Source organism: Tauraco erythrolophus, chromosome 2 (assembly GCF_009769465.1).
Source record: "Tauraco erythrolophus isolate bTauEry1 chromosome 2, bTauEry1.pri, whole genome shotgun sequence".
Lineage (NCBI taxonomy): Eukaryota > Metazoa > Chordata > Aves > Musophagiformes > Musophagidae > Tauraco > Tauraco erythrolophus.
Genome location: NC_141466.1, coordinates 102,145,065 through 102,152,881, shown reverse-complemented (window position 1 = coordinate 102,152,881; position 7,817 = coordinate 102,145,065).

The window sequence follows — 7,817 nt, the reverse complement described above, 5'->3', positions numbered from 1 at the left end:
GACCAGTCACGAGTGGCGTCCCTCAGGGGTCCGTGTTGGGCCCAGCCCTCTTCAACATCTTTGTCGGTGATGTGGACAGTGGCATGGAGTGCACCCTCAGCAAGTTCGCCGATGACACCAAGCTGTGTGGTGCTGTCGACACGCTGGAAGGGAGGGATGCCATCCAGAGGGACCTCGACAGGCTGGAGAGGTGGGCCCGTACCAACCTCATGAAGTTCAACCAGGCCAAATGCAAGGTCCTACATCTGGGTCGTGGCAATCCCAGGCACAAATACAGACTGGGCAGAGAATGGATCGAGAGCAGCCCTGAGGAGAAGGACTTGGGAGTACTGGTGGACGAGAAGCTCAATATGAGCCGGCAATGTGCTCTTGCGGCCCAGAAGGCCAACCGCGTCCTGGGCTGCATCAAGAGGAGCGTGGCCAGCAGGTCGAGAGAGGTGATTCTTCCCCTCTACTCTGCCCTTGTGAGACCTCACCTGGAGTACTGCGTCCAGTTCTGGAGTCCCCAACATAAGAAGGACATGGACCAGTTGGAGAGGGTCCAGAGGAGGGCCACGAAGATGATAAGAGGGCTGGAGCACCTTTCCTATGAGGACAGGCTGAAAGAGTTGGGGCTGTTCAGCCTGGAGAAGAGGAGGCTCCGGGGTGACCTTATAGCGGTCTTCCAGTACCTCAAGGGGGCCTACAGGAAAGATGGGGAGAGGCTATTCAGGAGGGCCAGTTGTGATAGGACAAGGGGTAATGGTTTTAAAATAGAGGAAGGTAGATTCAGATTGGATATTAGGAAAAAATTTTTTACCATGAGAGTTGTAGAACACTGGAACAGGTTGCCCAGAGAGGTTCAAGGCCAGGTTGGACGAGGCCCTGAGCAACCTGATCTAGTTGGAGATATCCCTGTTCCTTGCAGGGGGGGTTGGACTAGATGACCTTTGAAGGTCCCTTCCAGCCCTAACCATTCTATGATTCTATGATTTAGACTGAGTTCTGAGATAGCTATTTGAGCAATATCCATCCATTAAAGTCTAAAGTTAGATGCTGCAATAAACAGCAGGAGCAGGCCAAGGGTTAGGCATAGGTCATCCTATGCCTTCCTATATTCCTCAAATCCCAGGGGACAGAAAGGACCCAGTCTGTTCTCTGGCATGATTCAGAGCAGCCTTCTATCTTCCTAAAATTAGAGCCTGCTTCACTGAACCAGTGGCCTTTGTGGAACTGTCTCCTGTCCTACTTCCTTACTCTAAGGGACTTCACCTTTGTGGGTGAACAAGGGTTGATTATCTCTTCTCAATAGAGCACTTTTTTGTTTGTTTGTTTAGGGAACCCTGTTAATTATCCAACTTTTATAGCTGCAGAGTGATGGCAGCTGAAGCAGATCCAAGAGTCACGTCCTCTACATGTTATTAAGGATTCCTTTCAGGACAGGAAACCAGCTTGCTACTCCTCCATTGTTAATTCAATTTCCTGGGTGATGAAATGAGCTAAATGGCAGGTGGTGGCATGTGTAGTGGAAGTGTGTGTAGCAACAGGAAAAGTGGATGAAAGCTGCTACAATAAAGGAGAGAAGAAATTAAAGAAGGAGCAGCACCATGAGGACAAGAAAGAATCAAGCAGCAGGTTTAGGGTGACAGGCATGATGATGCTATAAGAAAAGAGGAAATTACATGCTGTTCAGCTTACGTAAATTATGCATAACCATAAAATGAGGATTGAAACAGCCTTCACTAGAATGCCCAAAAGGCGAAGCAACGCCTATGGGATACAAGGATAACAAAGCAGGAAAGATAACAGGCTATCATTTTTAAATACTTCTCACCATTTCAAGTCAAAGGATTTCATGTTTTCCAGATCTCACTTTTTTCGAGAGCTTACTTGGTATAAGGAGAGACAGGTATCTGTGTATAAAACCGATGTAACAGCTAGTTGCTAAATGCATCTGATGACACAAAATCCATTTTGGAACCCATTTGTTTGTACTAGGACACATTAGAAACGGGTTTTACTCTGCTCAAAATGCCTTCCTGCACTGAATGGAGTACAGGACCTTCTGGGTGAAAATCAGCTGTTCTGATGTGAAAAGTCTATATGTTTCCTAAGGATATTGGTAACAGTAAGCAGAGCCTTTTCAGCCAAGACTCTGGTTTCCCGGTGAAACGCCAGGACAAGTTCTTCCTCATCCCGGGGCCGGGGGGGGCCGTCGGACGGAGCAGCCGTGCCCCGGTCTGCGGGGCAGAGCAGGGGCACCGCACACGTGCAGATGGCGAAGGCGAAAGGTGCCGGCGGCCGGCACGACACAGGGGGCAGGCGGCGGCACACAGAGCCCGATTTAATCGCGCGGGCAGCCCCGGCCCCCCGCCCCCGAGAGCCGCAGGCAGCGGGCGCTGGGAAGACGCCCGACCCGGCCGACGTGACGGGCGCGGCGCCGCGGGCGACCCCACTACGTGCGGCCGCGGCCGCCGCTTCCTGCGGGCGCCGCACCGCCCCCCGGCCTACGTGAGCGCCGGCAGCCGCCCGGCGCCGCGGGGGAGCGGCCGGGCGGACCGCGGGGCCCCGGCCGCCGCCTGCGCTTCCTGGGGCTGCCGGGAGGGAGCCGGGGGAGGAGGGAGGCGGCGGCAGCGGCAGCGGCAGCGGGGCCGGCGGCGGCGCGGGGCCGGTACCGAGGTGCTCGTTGGCGGCGGACCCCGCAGGCGAAACCTGGGATGTGCTGTCCGAACGCAAGGAGATGGGCATGGCGCAGGAAGGAATGATGGCCTGCGGGGGCCGAGGTAATAGAAATGGGATGCGTCCCAGTCCATACGGTTAGGGATGACTAATCACGGTTTATGCTACGAACTGAGGCATCGTCAATTTGGAAGCGACCGAGAAGGAAGGATGCAGGCTATGAGCTGCCACTGATGAAGCTGTGAAAAAAGGAAGCGTGATCCTAGGTATTTCCAGTATGAAATGCCACAGTATAAGTGCGTTCAGGAGACCGTAGCTGAGATGCTACAGGCAGTTCTGGTTCAGTCATGCGATTCTAATCACTCACGTTCGAATACAGGTGAACTGGGACTAGCACACCTGCTGAGAAGACAGAAAAGGGAGATAAAAAGAATGGACAACCTGTAAACCTTTGCAAAACAAAGACTGAGAGCAGATACGATCGCTTTGCCTAAGTACCTTGGGTGACCTAAGCCCAAGAGGGGACAAGAACTATCTAAGCTAAAGGTGAAGTGTTTGCACAAAAGCAATCAAAGTGTAAATGGGTTGCAAATATGTTTTGGTTGGAAATCAGGAGATTATTTTTTTTTTTCCCTGTAGAGAGTGATAGCCTGCAACAGCCTTTCTCTGGAAGTAGGAGGAAGAAGAATACTGAATACTTAGCTAGCTGGAGCTCTATCAGTTCATGACAGAAGTTACATATATATTTGCAATAGCAGGGGAACTGGAGTTGAGCAGGATGTCCTTTCCAATCTTCTTGTCTTAAATGGGCCAGGAGTGTCTAGAAAGCACAGTGATAAATCATGCAAATAAGTAAATACGTGAATAGTAATGACATTTCCAATGTACTTATCCAGGGATCCCCAATGGCTATGCAGATATGAATGCCACACACATATCTATCACTGAGGAGAAAGCTAGGCAGGTATTATTAGCTTCATGTCCAGCAGGGAAGGCTGAAGTATAGAGACGCTGACTATATGGCATAAGTCTGTTCCAAAGGTTGTATTTTCAGTGACCACAAAGCTCCATTGGGCTGAACCAGCAGCACACAGAAGCTCTGGAGTGCAAACACCTGTGTAGAAAGCTTTCCTAGGGCAACAAGTGAGAGGTCTATACCTGCCTGCTTTGAGAACCATCCACTGCTTAACACTGGATGAGGGCCCAGTCAAAGTTTCTTGGGAGTGGCCTTTGTTGTGCTGAAATAGAGTATTCTTTATATCCTGGGGATAATAGAAAATAATCAGAAGCAGCTATGTCCAGTAGAGCAGCCTTGCAGTGGCTCTGTATTTCACTTGAGGACATCATGCTAATGGAAGAGTTCTCCCCCTGAGTGAAAGAACAGTGTGACTGAAGAACAGGCCCTGTGAATAAGTGGCAGAACTGAAAGAAAACCACAGTAACGTTAAATTCTCTTCTAACCACAGTGAGTGCAAGTCTGCATTTACATTCAACTAGCAGCAGAAATGAAAAAGCCTATTACTTTGCATCAGCCCTCGTTCACTGGCCCATACTTCCCAGATAATTGTCCATGCTCTCAGCACATACCTGTAAATGTAGTTAGGGGTGTAAATGTAGTCTAGTGAAAAAGCAGACACTTTCCTTTACTAAACTTGGCCCAGAAAAAAAAAACTTGGCAAAACTCAGTGACAGGCTTTTAAGAATATATCAAAGGAAAAGTGTTGGTCAACCTGTGTAGGCACATACCTCCTAATAAAGGTCAGCTCTCGGAATGCTCATCTGCAGTAAGGAAAAAGATGAAGTCTGTCCCTGCTCTTAAGTGATCCTTTCTGTTCCACACCCCACCATGTGGTCTCAGGCAAAGCTAAGACACTTAACAAATCTTCTCACCTAGAAACCATCACTCTCCCATTATGTCTGAGTTCTGGGTTGAAAACGTGTATACAGCAAATAATAACATCTGTCGATAATGGGTTCTCTGTTGTCTTCACTTCTCCCCTGCACGTTATTTTTCTGTTCCTGAAATACCCAGCTTCTTCCCTTGAGCATTAGAAGAGCGCAGCAGAGCCCCAGCACCTTGACTTTCTAGCATGTCCGATACCTGCAGCACTCTGCTGAGTGGTAAGCTGAACCAGACCTTCTTCTGTGAGGCTGAGTAAATCTTGGGAGTTTATCCCAGTTCTTTCATTGATTTGCTACAGGGTTTGTACAAGTGAGTTTCTTTGTGTCAGTGTTCCCCACTGGAAAAATAATAGTTCAGTTTAGTCTCATGATGTGTGATTGCCTCTTGAGCCATGAAAGGCTGTCAATGTACCGGAGATAAAAGAATTTCAATAGAATGGCATCTGTTTACATGCAGTTTTGTTAACAGGTGAGTAACCAGACAGCTTCACCTCATAATTTTTGATGCTATCTATTTATGTTTCTACAAACAAATCTCCACACTTCAATCCTTTACCTGGGAAATGAAATGGAAGAAATGAAAAAAAAGTGCTTTATGCAACCCATTTTCTACAGCAGACATCAGCATGGCTTTTCTTTGTTATGATTTTTCCTTTCTGAGAGGTGTTCATCATGTTGACAAAGCACATATGGCAGAAAAAAATTCTGGGCTGGACTCTGTACCATTGATTTTGAGTCATTTACACCATTGCTAGGAACCTCCAAATGAAATGGTTGTGTAAACCTCCTCTCTGGACCTTTATAGATTATGCCAAATGCAAAGCACTGGAGCATCGTATATTGTATACTTTCTCACATAGAATCATAGAATCATAGAATCGTTAGGGCTGGAAGGGACCTTCAAAGGTCATCTAGTCCAACCCCCCTGCAAGGAACAGGGATATCTCCAACTAGATCAGGTTGCTCAGGGCCTCATCCAACCGGGCCTTGAACGTCTCCAGGGATGGAGCATCCACCACCTCTCTGGGCAACCTGTTCCAGTGTTCTACAACTCTCATGGTAAAAAATTTTTTCCTAATATCCAACCTGAATCTACCTCCCTCTATTTTAAAACCATTACCCCTTGTCCTATCACAACTGGCCCTCCTGAACAGCCTCTCCCCATCTTTCCTGTAGGCCCCCTTGAGGTACTAGAAGACCGCTATAAGGTCACCCCGGAGCCTCCTCTTCTCCAGGCTGAACAGCCCCAACTCTTTCAGCCTGTCCTCATAGGAAAGGTGCTCCAGCCCTCTTATCATCTTCGTGGCCCTCCTTTGGACCCTCTCCAACTGGTCCATGTCCTTCTTATGTTGGGGACTCCAGAACTGGACGCAATACTCCAAGTGAGGTCTCACGAGGGCAGAGTAGAGGGGGAGAATCACCTCCCTCGACCTGCTGGCCACGCTCCTCTTGATGCAGCCCAGGACGCGGTTGGCCTTCTGGGCCGCAAGAGCACATTGCTGGCTCATATTGAGCTTCTCGTCCACCAGTACTCCCAAGTCCTTCTCCTCAGGGCTGCTCACGATCCATTCTCCGCCCAGTCTGTATTTGAGCCTGGGATTGCCACGACCCAGATGTAGGACCTTGCACTTGGCCTGGTTAAACTTCATGAGGTTGGTACATATTCTAGTCTTCACATTTTGGCACATACAATAGCATTTCCCCATTTTTCTAGGCAGTAGTCATGTTTGTATTTAGGCCTGCATCAAACAATTCCATAAGCTCATGTGAGGCCAAAGCTTGTCTTAAATAAAAATGACAGGTAGGAAAATTCATTTATTTGGAATTTATGAATGCTGGATAACATTAAAAATTGCTATATCATGGAAAGGTTAAAGTTACAGTGAAGTAGCAATTTACTACCACAGCTGTTGTCATATAACTCCTTGAAAAGGGAAAAAAATCTGAGCAAGTCACTGACATTAATAGTCTTCCATTTAAATAGGACTGTCTTAGAAGAAATGTATGGCTGCCCATGCACGCAGTGGTCTGTAAGAGCTGGGGGCGTCATGAAAAAAATCCCAGAAAAAAAGAAGGAACAAAGAGCCGGAAGTGGCTTTTGAAAACACGGATGTTAAAAGAGTTCAGAGGACTCAAAGGAGCACTCTTTGACCTAGGGGAGTCTTTTGACTATTGTACTGGGAGAAGGAAAATGTAACTTGTTCTGGGAGAAGGAGACAGGTTTTGGAGCATACACAGTCAGTCTGTGGCAGACTCCCTCTTGGGAAGGAAAGAGGCAGGAAAGAAAAATATGAACCTAAGCAGATTCTCCATGTCACAAAGGAAGTAGATGTGTGAAAAACGTGGAGCATAGGAATATGGCTCTTATAGAGAGATGCAGGAACTCTAAATGTCTGCAGTCTTTCCACAGAAACTAAAAGGCATGTGTCTCCCTCATCAGTAGAACTGTTTTTTTAACCCAAGGAATCTGGAAAGTTATGGATCTTTAGTTTTTTGGGTTTGTTTGGTTTTTTTTTTCTTGTTGTTGTTTTAATTTCAAGAGGTTGCTTTCTTCTGCCTTCCAGTTTCCCGTATCTTCAGTCTCACTGTATTAGGATGACTGTTCTAAATTACTCCGACAGCCCCACTTGCAATGTACTCTCCAAGCAGTGCAACATTAGGGATAACCTACAGTCATCACGACATGTCTGAGTAACCACCTGCTCTGGCTACATTTCCCTGCAGAAAGCAGAATAAGCGCTAGGCTGCGACAGGAACCCAGGCGGCAGGTAAAATGGTAACAGGGAAAGGAGCATCTTTACATTAATCTCTTTCAGCTGGTGATTTCCTGGTGGTCTGAGTGTGCACTGAAGCAAAACAGAGCACATTTTAGGAGCCTATTTCTTCAGTGTTGCCATGGGGTTGGAATAACCATAGCCACACCCTTTAGCAGTGGAAAGTTCAGTTTTATCTTTACCTGGTGACGAAAACAGCCCCAGTGCAGCAAGTATCAGTGACTGGGGAACACAACTTTGCTTACAGAGAGCGAGCAGAGGAGGCAGATGGCCCTGCTCTGGTTCCCCAGTGCAACCCTCAGCCCCAGTGAAGACCTGCCAAGCAGCATCTCAGGTTTTCAGTGCCAACACACTGGGGACTGAGTGGCAACAGGAAGGAAGGAGAGGCACTACCTTAAGGAGTGGTTGGCTACTCACTTTTTAATGGACTGGCAGGACTGTCCCCTCTGTCAGTAGTCAGAGGGATAAAAGCAGCTCAGAGCT